The sequence below is a fragment of the Pocillopora damicornis genome, chromosome 1 (genome assembly GCF_964200805.1).
Source record: "Pocillopora damicornis chromosome 1, jaPocDami1.2, whole genome shotgun sequence".
NCBI classification, from domain to species: domain Eukaryota; kingdom Metazoa; phylum Cnidaria; class Anthozoa; order Scleractinia; family Pocilloporidae; genus Pocillopora; species Pocillopora damicornis.
In genome coordinates, this window is record NC_142670.1 from 17,259,250 (window position 1) to 17,274,685 (window position 15,436).

Below are 15,436 nucleotides of genomic sequence, written 5' to 3' on the forward strand. Positions count from 1 at the left end.
CGGTATATTTTTACAATGTGATAACTAGGCGAACAATAACGTGCAATAATAACCACCAGCGCTACGTTCAAAAATACAAACGGTTTAACAATTCATCGGCGGTGTGACGGTAGCGGCGAGATTCGTAATTTCGTTCGTCGCCATATACGTGCATTGCATGAGGCTACAGAGTTTGTCGGATGTGATGTGATACATTATTGCGACCATTGTAAAACGATCAACACAATGATAACGAGACTTGTGAAAATCATAATTCCCCGCGATGGATATTCGATTAGATAAACTAAAAGCAGGGAATTAGACAGGAGTACCGATTGTTACGTTTAGCTTTTCGTAAATACAACGAGTATGTTTCGGTAGCTGGGTATGGCTAATATCAACATGAAACCACACGATACAGACCCGTATTCTTAGAGAAAACGGACATATCCAGACGTACCGTGTTCCAAGACATGCGATGTGTCCACCGAGTGCCAGGAATTTTATTCGTTCCAATTCGGACTTAACCCGTCGCATGGAAAATCCGATGTCAGGATACGTCATTGAAACGCGGCGTGTGGAGACCTGGAAATTTCCTTATACTTTCAGATTTGCCGCAAATAATGGCGTACCGTATACGAGCGCGCGGTCAGTCAAATTGTGTCTTTCTTTCGTGTCTTTCTAAAAATTGTCTTTTCCACCGTGAGAACAGTTTCACTGAGTATTCTTGTCCCGAAATTCTACGGTACCAGACGAATCGATCTGTATTCTAGAACCCGATTTTCCACGGTAATACGAGAATCGCGTAGTATTCAAGAACCCGAAATTCCACGGTACTAGACGAATCGGTCTGTATTCTAGAAGCCGGTTTTCCACGTTACTATGAGAATGGCTTGATATTCAAGAACCCGAAATTTCTCGATACTTGAAGAATAGATTCGTATTCTAGATTTTGATATTCCACGGTACGAGAAATGTTATCAGGTGTTCTTGGAAAAAGCAACGAATTCTCCCGATAATTCTGCACCCTCTTACTAGTGTATTTTTCTCAGAACCTTTACTCTATAAAACAATAAATTATTTTAATATCTAATAAATAATACTCAAAATGGCCAATTTACAGAATCTATTTCATCATGTGATGACTAACAACGAAGTCTAACCATATGCACAAAAAGGGAAAAAATTTAGATTGTGTGTAATAATTAAATATCCTAAGCTAAAAGTGCTTAATGCTTGACATGGATGAAAGCGACATTTTCAATATTTACATAAATCATTACACCACGACCATAATTTTAGTATGATGAAAAGACATTTTTTCATCAGTCAGATATGAAGACAAGAATAACAGAAAGAAATGTCTATACTCTAATATTAGAGAGTAATAAAATTTTATCAAAAACAAAAATAAATTCTAAGCAAGTCATACCATGTTAACAACTTAGCGGGCCCTGGTTATTTACTGAGCTGGAAAGTGCCTTTTTAAAGCCAATTCTTTAACATAAAAGTTGTTTGAAGAGCACAATAATTCAAGAAGCTTGTTTGAAATCATTCCAATCAAATTAACTGTGGCATATCCAAAACTGAAGTATTCTTTACAAAGGTCTTCAGTACATCTAATACTACTTCAACAATAAATGGAGTTGATCACCACAAAATTCTATGTTATTTAAGGATTCTTCCCACAGATTTTTGAACTGTTTGCAATAGCTGGCAGATTATGTTCCAATCAAGATGAGAAAGAGAGTGAGAAAGTGGCATCATTTGTTAATTTTTCAGTTTGTGAAACCAGCTAATGCAATATGCAAAAAAAAAACATTTCGTGAGTTGGGTTAAAAAGGAACCATTCACCCTAATACCCATGATGTAAATACATGCAGAATGGTGTACATGTATACTGAACCTTGAGTACTATTTATTGCTATTGTTTCTGATGTACTGTTATTTCATTTCAGGAGGATGATGTAGAGAACAATACGCAGAGCTTTGAGTATTCTCATGAAATGCAAAACAGTGCAAAAAAAATGTGGTAAACAGAAGGAACCAGGAAGTGATTGCACAGAACTGAGGGCTTTGCTTTTATTCTTACTTCTGTGGCAGGCAATGTTCAAAGTTACAGAAAGGGCTATTGTTCTATTCTTAAAGTTTTTCAAGCTGTTCTTATCTGATATTGGTAAGATGATGCAAGCAGAAGTTCTTATTAACTTTGCCAAGATCATCCCAGAAACATTGTACATGATTCGAAAAATCTTGGCCTTCAGAAGGACAGTTTTATTAAAAATGCAGTTTGCCTTAAGTGTTAAACTCTCTATAATTTTGATGAATGTGTTTGCCAAAGGCCAAATGGTGAGGTTGTATCAGCAAAATGCAGTCATGTGAGTTATCCACGCCACCCACACCAAGCCTGAAGGAGGCCATGTGGTTCCGTTCTGATGAAAGTTATGAGGTCAAGAGCACCAAAGACATTCTTGTATCCTAGGCAGGTTTACTGCTTTAAAAAAGGTTACTGGTTCATTACAAGACCTTATTAACAAGCCAAACTTCATGGAAAACTGTGAAAAGTGGAGAAATTGTTCCACTCAGCTGTCAGACAATGTTCTTGGAGACTGTTTTGAAGGAAGAGTTTGGAAAGAGTTTCAGTATGTGGATGGAGAGCCCTTTCTTGCTATACCAAATAACTTTGCTCTCATGTTGAACACTGACTGGTTTCAGCCCACTCTTCATGGTTCAAAATCTATTTGTGTCATTTACATGGTTTTAATGAACCTTCCAAAAAAGGAACGCTTCAAACCTGAAAATCTTATTGTTGTTGGAATAATTCCTGGGCCAAAGGATCCTAAGCATTATATCAATTCCTTCCTGCAGCCATTAGTAGATGACCTTATTGACTTGTGGGATGGAGTTATCTTAGACACAAACATTTCTGGAACTGGGGAGATATTCTGAGCTGCTATCTTAGCTTTGTCAAGTGATATACCAGCAACTTCGAAATGTGGAGGTTTTATTGGCCATACTGCAAAGAAAGGTGAGTGCTCAATGATGCACTATAACTAGAGTGTTTTATACAATTTTAATAATAATTCCTTGGTTATTATTTTTTTGTATTTGTGTATGTATACCTACCAACTCACATATCTTGGGAATAAAAAAACTTCGATCTCAAGTCAGCCCTCACCAGCTGACCAATTCCTCACATCTAGCAGAAAAGTTTGAGCTAATACATCCTCTGACTTTTAGAAGGGAAGTGCCAGAGACGAGGTTGTGTTTTATGTGTTAGGAAGTTTGGAATTGTTTGGGACTGCATTCGAAGTCTTTGGATTATCTCCAGATATGATCAGGTTCTCTATCAAAAATCCTGGCACTTGTAGGATAAAAATCTTGCACCCTTGGCTCAAAAAAGGTTGGCAGGTATGTATTTGTTGTGTGTGTAAATACATGCTTGTTGCACTGGCATAATTGTTTATATGGTGTTTTACTATATTTTCAGGATGCAGCAAATGCTTTAAAAAATTTCCAAGAGCATCATTTGGTGATAAACCTGATTTCTCAGGATTTGATAGAGAAAGCTGGGAACAGCAATCTAATGAAGACCATCGAGCATATGCAGAAAAAGTTTGCCAAGCTAAAACACCAAGTGATGCCCAGAAATTTGCCTCTTCAAGTGGAGCACGTTACTCTGTCCTGTTCCAGCTTCCATACTATGATGCTATAAGATTCACTCTGATTGATCCCATGCATAACTTGCCTCCTGGGAGTGCCAAACATGTTCTTAAGACTTGGACTGAAATGGGAATTTTGAGTGAATCTGACTTGGAGAGAGAACAGAAACGTGTTAGTCTTGTTAAGCCACCATCTGAAATGGTGTGCATCCAAAGCAAAATTTCTGAAGGATTTAAGGGATTCACTGGTGACCAGTGAAAGAACTGGGTATGTATTTACTCCTTTTTTGCTTTAAAGGGAGTAATACCCGGTGGACATAATGGAATGTGGACAGCATTTGTACATGCCTGTCAACTGCTTTGCAGAAAAGTTATCATCAAGTAGGAGTGTATGGAAGCTGACCACAAGCTGATGCGATTTTGTGTAATGTTTAGAAGCCCTCTGCAGGAAGGAGAAGTGTACACCAAACATGCATCTTCATGGCCATTTTAAGGATTGTATACTTGATTATGGACCTGTTTTCTCTTTTTGGTGCTTCTCATTTGAGAGGTACAATGGAATTATGGGAGATTACCATACAAACAATGTTAATATTGGTAGGTATTAAACTCTTCTCTAATAAATTTAAAAAAATGAAAATTAATTCTTTCAAACTGGTCTTTCCTTTCTTGACATTTTGATAGAATGCAGTCACGCCATATTCTTTGAAATAAAAAAAAAATTATGTAAACACTCAAACCTCCATATTCAAACATATATGTACATGTATCCATGTTACATAAATATAAAAGTTTAAAGCAGATGGGCCATTAGGTCTGTGGCAACAAAGCACTTATACAGTGTAGTAGTAAAACTCATTAGCTTTTGACCAGACCTGAATGACTGACCGACCAAACGACTGACTGTCAAATTAACAACAAATAATAATAAGTCCACAAAAATATCACATAATTTTTTAATTATTATCAAAATTTTATGCTGGATTTTAATTTTAACCTTGCACCTGCCAGAGGCCTGATACCTTGCTTGTGGCATGTTGCTTTGTGTAAGCCTTTGCGTAATGCCTAGATGTATCAGAATACATTATGAACCATATGTTAACTGGTTTTCATTTTATTATCCTCAGGAGTTCAAATTATATTTCCAGGAGGCATGGAAGAGTTCAAGCAACTTATGGATTGTGAAGGCAAGCAAAAGGGAACTTTACTAGAAGCAAGTGTCCGTGTCCAGCAGTTCTGCAACATGGTTGAATCTGAAACTGGCAGTCCAGTTAATGTTAGCCTTTGTAAAACTGAGACTCAAGTACCACTACCACCAATCAAAAGGGGATGCAATTGAAAGTGATGATGTGAGGAGACTACAGAAGACTTACGAGACCATGTATGCTGGTGGTAGAATCATCCATGTTTCCAGCTTCTGTGATAAGTTCAAGCACCTTTTATACAAAGGATACCGTGGTGCAGCAGACTCAGCTTGTAACCAACAGCCTTCAACAGTTATCACACAGTGGTTTGATGACTCTAGTAGACCTGCTTTCATCAGGGACTTTCTGCAACATGATGTGGTCATCAAAATGGAGAATGGAAAATCTCAAAAGATCACCCACCTTCTAGCATTAGTTGAATAGTATGCTAGGCATCCTCAGTGTAACAGGTGTTTAAAACCTGTAGAGATTTGGGCGAATCATTTCGAGTCAGTTATTCCAGAACATGCCTTTTATGTGCCAGTGGGAAGATTCCAGTCTAGCTGTGTCTGTTAAATATCAAGTTTCACTTCTGCGCCATCAGCAAGAAAAAGTTCATGAAATTATTTACCATTACCAAACTCAGCTAGAGTCTAGCATTATGGAGCTTTAATTTATGGAAAGGAAAACAGATTGCAGAAAGTGGATTTGGTGTCGGTACTTTCTCATTGAACATCTGCACATGATTAAATCCAAAACTGAGCCTCAAGATACATTTTCATTTCTAGATATTTACATTCTGAAACATCCTAAGTTGGATCATGATAAGCTGAATTAGTTGACAACAGCAATTATTTTGGTTAGAGACTGAAATAAATCAGTGATCACATAATATGACATGTTAGATTAATAAGAATATTGTATTTAGATTTTTATGTACTGTCACAATTCAGTCAATTTGCAATTAATTTCATTTGATTGTGCTATTGCCAAAAGTGGTTTGCACAAGTAGTTCTTTTATATGGCAATAGGTACCAAATGTATCGTGTGATCCTGTACAACAGTTAGTGTTTCAGAAGTTACAGTATGACCTCTCATGAAATAGCTGTAGTTATTTATTTTTGCGCAATAAAATATTGAACCTTTAGTACGGTTCTTTAAGAGAAACCCAAAATATTGCTGTCAGTGTTTCATCTCATTTTTTATCAGTTTTTAAATGTTACATGTATTACAATCCAGTGGCTGACTGTTGCCCAAATTGCAATTTTATGCAAGTACAATAACAACAACAACAAATTTATCGAAGTATTCGTAACAATACATGGCATTACCTATTAGTTGAGCTAAAGAAAACACAATAATGCTCGAATCATTTTACAAAAGAAGTTCCCAGACATTGATATGCCGTGAAGGATAAGATTGCCATCAGCAAAGCAACTGTTACAAATTATTTCCAACTTTAATGTTCAAAACGTTAAAAAATGGAAAGACTGAAAAAAAACCTAATAAGATTAGAATTATCAAATCGGATCGACTGACACAAAGTTTCCCTTTACATGAAATTACCGTCTTTTTAAAAACAGAAGCTATACTTAACTTTAGTTTTAACACTGAATGCGAACGCGCAACAGTATAGGCACGTAAAGGTACCCCGCCCTAAGCGATAGGTAAAGGTGCGAGAACACACTGAAAAAAATACATTCACGCGAACGCGATAAGCCAGGATAAGCAAAGGAAGGTGAGGATGCATGTGCGTAAATTGATGATCTCCATAGTGTAAACTTTTTAAAAAACCTTGGTACTTGAGAATGGAAAATGGCTTTGAGACCCACGACTGACGACACGAATTACCGAAGGATCATGAACTCCACGCCTTTTTAACTATAAAACTCTGAAGGGACAAAAGAGCACAAGCGTTTGTGGTTTCCCAGTAACGTGCTAAGACAAAGGTACACAAAATATATTCATTCTACGACAAAATATATCCGTGCGATTAACGTACACAGGGCATGACTTGTCATGACACGCCGTGTCACGGGTGTCAGGAACATGACACTCTCCGACACGCCACGTTTCCCGACACGTCGCATTCCGATCTGCGACTCGTCGGGTATCGTGAAATATCACGGCTCCAAAAATTCCACGAAATTATTCATTTCGCACAGTGCAAGGGGAAAAACGTATTTCAGCTTCGCAAATCATCGAGGGTTGGGTAAACCACGACACTTTGCCAATCTCAAGACTGTATATTATTTATTATCAGACAAGTTTTGTGCGTTTTCGGTCCTGGATTTGCCTTGGAATTTAACCAAGGGTTTTGTTTCCTTTTTTCAAGTTTCATGTTTAGGCTTGTTTAAGTTATAAACTTAAGTTTGTGGAAATAAACACCAAAGTAAATTAGTTCATTACGCGATTAGAGAAAGTTTTTGTTAAATAAGTTTTTGTTTGAGGCCACTTTCAAATTCTGTTTTATATCATAGCGTTCACTTTTCTTTCCATTTCGAATTCTTGTGTAGCTATTTTAAATTTCGTGACAACTAAAAAGGTCTATTGCTAGGGCTGCTCATTTTATGCAGAAAAATTAACATTTAGGGAGACGAATTTTTCTAAACCGATGCATTTTCCAAGTGACTTTTCCTAATCCAAGTGTTAACGCTTTAAAAAAAAGAAAACAGGAAAGAAGGCAAAACTTCTCTGAAATTTGGAAAAGAATTGTCGATGAGAACATTTCCCTCTTGCCTACTATTGTTTCTTTTGTCGAGTTATTTTCAGAGCTACTGTAATTTAGAGTATTTTGTATCTATTTCAAGTCTAATTCACTTATGGTATATTATTGTTTCACAGAATCACGCTAGCTCACTCTGAAGGTCTCGTTCCACTATCGACCTTAGATTAAAAAAAAAAAAAAAAAAAGAATTCTGATAGTTTTCACAACTCGTGAGAGGTATATACTGACACAGTAGATAATGCTGAAGGGGCGCTCTGATTACCTTGTCAAACTCCGAATATTCTCAGTTTTTCACTGCTGGGAGATTTGCGCCCGAAAGCATTGTAATCGATGCTGGAATAATTTAGTTTGAATAGTTAGTTAATTCACTGTGTTAGTATACAACAAAACAACTACTCGCATCAGCATCATTGGTCAATATCATCAGCGGTTTGATAAATATCTACCACTACCTACTTCCACTTCGCTGAATAGTTGTTAGCTATCAATAATTTTTTTAAAAAGAGGACGGACTTAAACTCGAGCAAGTGGTACACCAACCAATTTGTTACGATGTAATTGTTCTTCCTTTTCCTTATCCTTTTTTTCTTTCTTTTGGGAATTAAAGCGCATGCAAAACATCCAGGATGGTATCACGGAATTTCTGAGTGAAATAATTCTGAGTCAACGTGAACTGAACGCTAGATATGAGATTTGTAAATCTTTTCGAGATCGCTTAGAAGTTCCTCATCAACATATTATAGTTTGGAATGTATGGTTGTCTCGACTGCAAGTCATTTCATTATTTGAGAACCGTGACCGGCAGTCAACTCATGCAATTTTCAAGTGTCTACAAAGATTGAAGTTTTCTAACGATATCTTTTTTTTAAGTTTTAAATTCAGTTTTACCAAGTCTTCAGTTTTCAGTTTTTTTTTAGTTTGATCTAAATGACAAGTAAAAAAAAACCCTTTGAATGTACATGTGTACTCAAGATTTACGGCAATTCCGTTTGCTGTCCGCGATTTCAACTTTCAACTTTCACTTGATAATTGTTGCCAAGTTAAAGCATTCTAAACACTTTTGTAAATTTAAACGACGACTCCGTGCAATCTTAATCCAAGCTGAGACAACTTAAACAAGTTTTGTTAAAGGAAAATAGTGTACCGCGAGTAAACAAAACAGTTGGACGACGTTTGAATCAGTACAAACGAAACACGGCTCGATGTCGTTGTCTTTCGATTTCTCCGCCCTCAGACGTGGTGTGGTCCAGTAACGTTATTAAAGAATTAAAAGTTAAGTCCTAACCATGAAAATAAACTTCACCAGTTAAAACCCTACAACTGAATTTATTTTTCATAATTTATAAATCTCCGCAAGACATTAAAACTGATTTCTTCAAAAGATTTTATGCACAGACTATTATGAAGTATTCTTCAGTAGCATGTAATTGTTTTACAAATTGTTTTCGCGTTCTCTCAACATCCCAGGTGGTTTACAGACGACGGCAAAACGATGCTTAGCTATCCCGGAGAGATTTGAACTTGTGATGGTTGCAGGGTAATAGGAGTTAAAATAATCTCTTTGTGCTATATTATTTCACTACTACGAGTATGTTTTGGTAGTGGAGTAAGGCTAGAACCAAAGGAAAAATTGAACATGTCCTAGCTTCGCAAATCATTGAAGGTTGGGCGAACCACGGTCTTTTGTCGCGCTCAAGACTATAGATTCCTTATTTTCAGACAGGTTTTGAGCCTTTCGGTCCAGGATTTGTATTGAATTTTATTCAGAGGATTTGTTTCCTTTCTTCACGTTTCACGTGAAAGGCTTGTTTAATCAATTTTAATTTGTTTGGGAAACTCGTCAATGCAAAGTCGTTCACAACGGATTCAGAAAAAAGTTTTTGCTAAAAGTTTTTGTATTAGGCTACTTTCATATTCTATTCTATATTACATCTTACACTTTTCTGTACATAAAACTTTCTTTACTTTTATAACCTGAGAATCTCTCTCCGTGAGCTTTATTATTGTAATCGCTGCGCGCTGGACAAAATCTCTGAAATTTACACTTTCGATCGCTGTCCACAGCAACTGGCAAAAAATCATATTTGGCTTGTGGCGACGCGAAAAAAGAGAATTGAAGAAGAACTAAAGGGAAGTGGAGAGGACCGCTCTTAGTGAGAGCGGCACTTAATGCAGCTTTTTTAGGATATAACTGATAATGTGCGATATCACCCATGCATTCAAATGTCTGATTTGAAGGTTGGAGTACATGCGTTCCTCTTACACCAATATTGAGAAAGACTCCAAACTTACAGCCTGTACAGCCGGGTATTATTGCTGAAAATGACTGATGGTAAATTCTTTAACTGGTTGTTGTTTAACTGCCCATCAAAAATAAATTAATGTATTTTCAATTGCAACGTTCAGTGAATGAGTGCTCGAAAAAAAGTTGCTACTTCTTTTCTCATGTTCTGATATGACGGCCTAAAATATACATCTTATTATTATTACAAGATTTTTCGTACATGGAGGTGTCGCAACGGAATAAAAATAGGTTTGCATTAAATAATGCTTCTTTCATGTTTACTGTATGCTATATTTACGCGATCTGTTTTAAACAACTTTTCTTATATCTATATCTAAGGTAATGTAACTAGAAAATCTTAACAAAACTATATCTGGTTCAAGCAGGTAATTTAGTGTTAACAACTGGGTTGAAAACGTAAATTAGCCACCGTAAAGAGTAAAAAAGCTGACGTTTCGAGCGTTAGCCCTTCGTCAGAGCGATTAGAGGAATTGTGGGTTGTGTGTGGATTTATATGTAGAAGGTGGAGCTACGCCATTGGTGGGAATATTGTGACGAGAAAACAGGAATAGATTAGTTGAATGAAAAGCGCTCGTTGATTCCGTGGGGATTAAGGGTGCCGATTTGAAATATAAATTTTTGTTCTAGTGTTTTACGGCTTTCCGAACTGCCTAGATGTAAGGAAAGGCCGCAAACTGCCATATGCTGTTTAGAATGATAAGGAAGATTAAAGTGTCTAGCGACTGGCTTGGATGCGTCCTTGTCATTTATTTCCACATCGCGAAGGTGTTCTCGGAATCGGTCACCCAGTCGTCTTCCTGTCTCGCCGATGTATAACTTATTGCAATAAGTGCAAGTTATGCAGTAAATAACATTGGCGGAGGTACACGTAAAGTGATCAATGATCTTAATGGATCTTTTGGGTCCCGATATTTTCTCTACGTTATGAATGAAAGGACAAGTTTTGCATCGTGAGCGAGCGCATTTAAAAGTTCCAGATTGGTCATTGGTATGAAATGAACTCCTGACTAAAAAGTTGCCTATGTTTTTGTCACGTTTGAATGCTAAAAAGTTGATGTTCAATAAAACCAACAAAAAGATTGGCGTAGCTGGGTCCCATTATAGTACCCATGGCCACGCCATTAGTTTGTTTGTAGTAGTTACCACCGAATGAAAAGCAATTGAGTGTGAACATTTCGAATTATGCACAGAACTTTTTCCTGTAACACTCGATCATGCGCGCTGAAATCAGATATAGCCTTGCTAGTACTTCATTCAACTTGGAGGCCACCAGATCATAGGTCGGAGCTGAGACATAGACGGTGGTATCGTCTGCGTACATGTGAAGCTGTGGGTCACCATCTATTCCCTCAGTAATATTGGGCAGATCATTACAGAAGATGGAAAACAGGGTAGGGCCCAGCACCGACCCTTGAGGTACACCAAAAGTAACTGGCATAGCTTGAGATTGACACCCATTAATCGTCGTTACTTGCGTTCTTCCAGAGAGGTAATCTCTTATCCAACACCACAAGTCCCCAGCTACACCAAGACTTTGAAGTTTTCGGAGCAGAATGGAGTGGGGAATTGCGTCAAACGCCTTACGAAAGTCTACAAAAACCACGCCTACAACATGTTTCTTGTCGATCGCTTGTCTCCAGTCATCCGTTATTTTCACTAACAACAGCTCGGTGGAATGACCTTTTTTATACGCCCACTGGTGAGGGTTCCCAAGTCCTTGTTGTCCTTGCTTAACGGTTTCATCGTCACTTTTGTAGAGAGCTGAGATGTTTGCAGCCTTCCAAGTAGCCGGTACACTGTTGCAGGTGGCGCTTATTTGAAAAACAGACAATAAAGATGGAATAATTGAGTCACCGGCAAACTTTAAAAGTTTTGGAGCAACTCTGTCGTGCCCAGAGGCTTTATCGGCTCTCAACTTAGCCATCGAACTAACAATAACCTCCTGCGATAAATTTATGTTCATAACACAAGGCGCGACGGTAGATACACGATACATACCACATCTCTGCATTATGAATTAGGTTCCTTTGAAATCCTCAAGTAATTTCAAACATAACAAAATTGTAAATTGAGGGCTCACTGTTTTATAATTTAAACACAACTTTCGCAGAAAATTATTGTGCAATGAGTGTAATGAAGGTTACCGCATAGCAACGCCATGCTCGAGGCTTTCGGGAAACTTTGTGACTACTTACATGACAACAAATAGGGTTTTGCATTATGGGATAGGAATTTATACGCGCCGAGATTTTTAACGGTCGCATAAAAACATAAGAAGCTCGTTGTTACGGCAAATATCATCGACAATGGTCGGAACTAAAGGTAAAAAGGTACACAGAAAAAAAAGGTAAAGGAAAGGCGTTTTCTGGAGTTCAGAAACAAGCGGAAAGAGAGACAGAAACAACCGAAATCGTCAATCAAACTCCAAGCAGGTCTCGCGATTGCTCTGACTCTGGGGCTGAATGAAAAGAATTCATTGGTACTTCTGGAAAGAAAATGAAGATGCCATCCTCGCCGAATGATTCTTACTCTGAGCTCTTGGAGAGTGAGGATGCAAATGATGTGTTACAGGGACAAGGATACAGGCTTATCGATCTAGAGAGATTCTCCCCGACGCTCACTGAAGGACATGTTTCTGAAGAAGGTGTGAATTTACTTGGTTCTGTGTAACCAACTTAAAAAGCTCTTTTAGAGGTTGTCATATGAATTCCCGAAAACACTTATTTTGTACCTCAGGATGTATTAGTTCAATTAATCTGAAGTTTTCAGGGCTGTATCCTCTTACTGAGTTGAGTTGGATAAGCTGACAGTTTCTCTATAAGCTGAATTTTAAGTAAGATGTTGTGGAATAACTCACCTAATAATCTCGGTGAACTTTGAACGGGCATTGTGCCCATAATATAAACGACTCCAAAAGTTCCTCAGCTCATCCAAAAGAACGACCCTAGTACTTTGTTTTGACACTAAAAACAATTGATTTCATGCAATCTTTGTGCAGTTATCTTTACTCAAGTTTACCTAGGTTTTTCACACCATGTGGTGGACAAATTGATCTGATGTCAAATAACAAATTAGTTTAGGGCAACATATTAGTTATATTCAGTATGTGTGATTCCTAAGCTTTCCTTTGGTATATAGGTTAATATGGTTCAGAAATATAGTCATTGAAGTACTCTTGTTTGCCTTTTTTTCATGTTTACCCCCTCTTTAAGAGTAGTCTGAGTCTGGTCATAGTCTAGTCCTAGACAAGTTTAACACATATATTTTGGTCTTCTTATCTTTCAGCTGGACTGTTGCCAGATTTTTTGGAAAATGAAAATCTTAGTACTAACCTAAAGTCTGAACAGAAATAGTGTATAAGTAGTCCTACTAGAAGAGGATGGGTAATTCTCGTTTAGCAATAAAAAAAAGTTTTATCTTCATTTTTTTTATGTTTGGTTCAATTTTTCTTTTTAACTTAGTATGAGGATTTAAGTATGCTTATTTTCTTGTCAAAATTTCGAAGGTTCTACAACATTCTTGCTAAGATCTTCAACGATCTTCCATTTCCTTGCCAGGATCTTCAAGGTTCACTGACATTCTTGTCAAGATCTTTAAGGATCTTCAAATCTCTTGCAAAGATCTTTAATTTGGCCGTCAAAATCTTCAAGGATCTTTCTTTTTTATGCCAAGATCTTCAAAGATCTTTCAATTTATTGCCAAGATCTTTAAGGGTCTTTTATTTTCTTTCCAAGATCTTTAAGGATCTTCAAAATTTTCAAAAAGATCCTTGAAGATCTTGGCAAGAAAATGAGAGATCCTCAAAGATCTTAACAAGAATTTGGAAGATCCTCAAAGAATTTTCAAAGATCTTTAAAGGATCTTCAAAGTTCATGTAAAGATCTTTGAAGATCCAGACAAGATCTTGACAGGAAAATGAAAGATCCTTAAAGATCTTGTCAAGAAAGTCAAAGATCCTCAAAGATCTTGGCAAGAAAATGAAAGATCCTTGTAGATCTTGGCAAGAAAATGAAAGATCCTTGAAGATCTTGGCAAGAAAATGAAAGATCCTTGAAGATCTTGGCAAGAAAATGAAAGATCCTTGAAGATCTTGGCAAGAAAATGAAGGATCCTTGAAGATCTTAACAAGAATTTTGAAGATCCTCATGAAGATCCTCAAGAGGATCCTCAAAGATCCTCATGAAGATCTTGTAAGATCCTTAAAGATCCTTGAAAGATTTTCACCAGGGATTAAAAGATTGATGAAAGTAACAGACTTGAAAACAAAAGAGCTTCATGAAAATGCAATGGAAAGAAAAAATTATGAATTTTCAATAAGTTATGTCAATGTGATTTTTTGCAGCAACAGTGCTTTTAATTTATTTCTTACAGTTTCCTTTTTTATTTTTTAAGTAAGTCACATTAGGGAGCAAAATTGTTCTCTTTGCCAAATTCAGAAGAAGACACTTATTGAACAGTTAAGTTACTCTCTGTGATCCCAAAGTGCAGCAACAAACAAATCTTCCCATAGTGCTTTAACAGCTGACATGTGGCTGATCTTAAGGGACACTTTTATCACACCTTTATCACTTAGATCATTTGCTACGCTGTCATCAAAAAGAAATATGACTTTCACTTAACTTTTGTTTGCTTCACCTTAGTGGTGAACCAAAGTATCCATTCTACACTTAGTTGATTTAATCATAAGTTGCATTATGCTGGAAGGCAAATCGCAACAAAACAAAGCAAAACAAGACAAAAAGTAATAAAAAAGAACCTGAATATAAATTTGTCCTGAAGAATTCATTTAACGCAGCAACTGCAAGTAATAGTTATTTTTCCGTGGAGAAAAACATATGTAAATCCGTAGCATTGTGTAAGCTTTCAATTAAAAATAAACAAACCAAACTTCACATATGCCTTCGACGTCATTTTATTATTCTGGGTTTCAAATAACTTTCCTATTAGGTAATTTGTCACGGTTTAGATTGATACGAGCAATGCTCAGAAAAAGAAATGTGGGTATAAACTGGAACAGTCCGTGGTTCCAACCCCTTGCGGCTACATGTACCGGCATTTCATAACCAAGTCTTGCGCAATTTTGAACAAGACTACATTGTTAAAACGTACTTACTTGTGTTAACTACACGTACTTCTTAGGCGTAGTGAACGCAATGTGCCTAGTAAACTCTTACCTCTGTTTTGCATTCCACAAAAGGCTTCGCTAAACCCGAGATTCTTCTGCAATCGTTGCCCATTAAGCTCATTATTTCAGATAAATCTTCGTTTTACCATATCCGCCATCTTTAATAGCGCGCCATGTGTCCTGCAGCTGGGTATGAAGTGATTGGCTCAACTTGGCTACAAAGCGGAAATGAGTTGGATTAAAGCCGGAAGTTCGGATCACTTGTCTTTGTCATACGTATTAGCAGACAAACAAACAAACAGACCATGGCTTTCTGAAACACGTTTACGAAATTCTACGAAACCCAAAATATAGGAAACTTGGAAAAAATCTTGTGAAGGTTACTCTTTTTAAGTTTTGTCAGTTGTCAATTAGTTGCGAAATTTATTCTTCACACAGCAGGATTTCGCCTGT

General features: G+C 37.0%; 1 protein-coding gene and 1 pseudogene across 2 annotated transcripts in view; one reads left to right on the forward strand and one right to left on the reverse strand.

Moving 5' to 3' along the window:
- Positions 1-15,436, reverse strand: part of LOC149052402 (uncharacterized) — a 320,642-nt gene that overhangs the window by 58,707 nt on the left and 246,499 nt on the right. The gene's annotated exons all lie outside the window — the stretch shown is intronic.
- LOC149052405 (uncharacterized) lies at positions 2,271-5,999 on the forward strand (annotated as a pseudogene). Its single transcript, XR_016182880.1, has 3 exons — positions 2,271-3,007; positions 3,470-4,238; positions 4,769-5,999. The product of XR_016182880.1 is annotated as an uncharacterized LOC149052405 (transcript).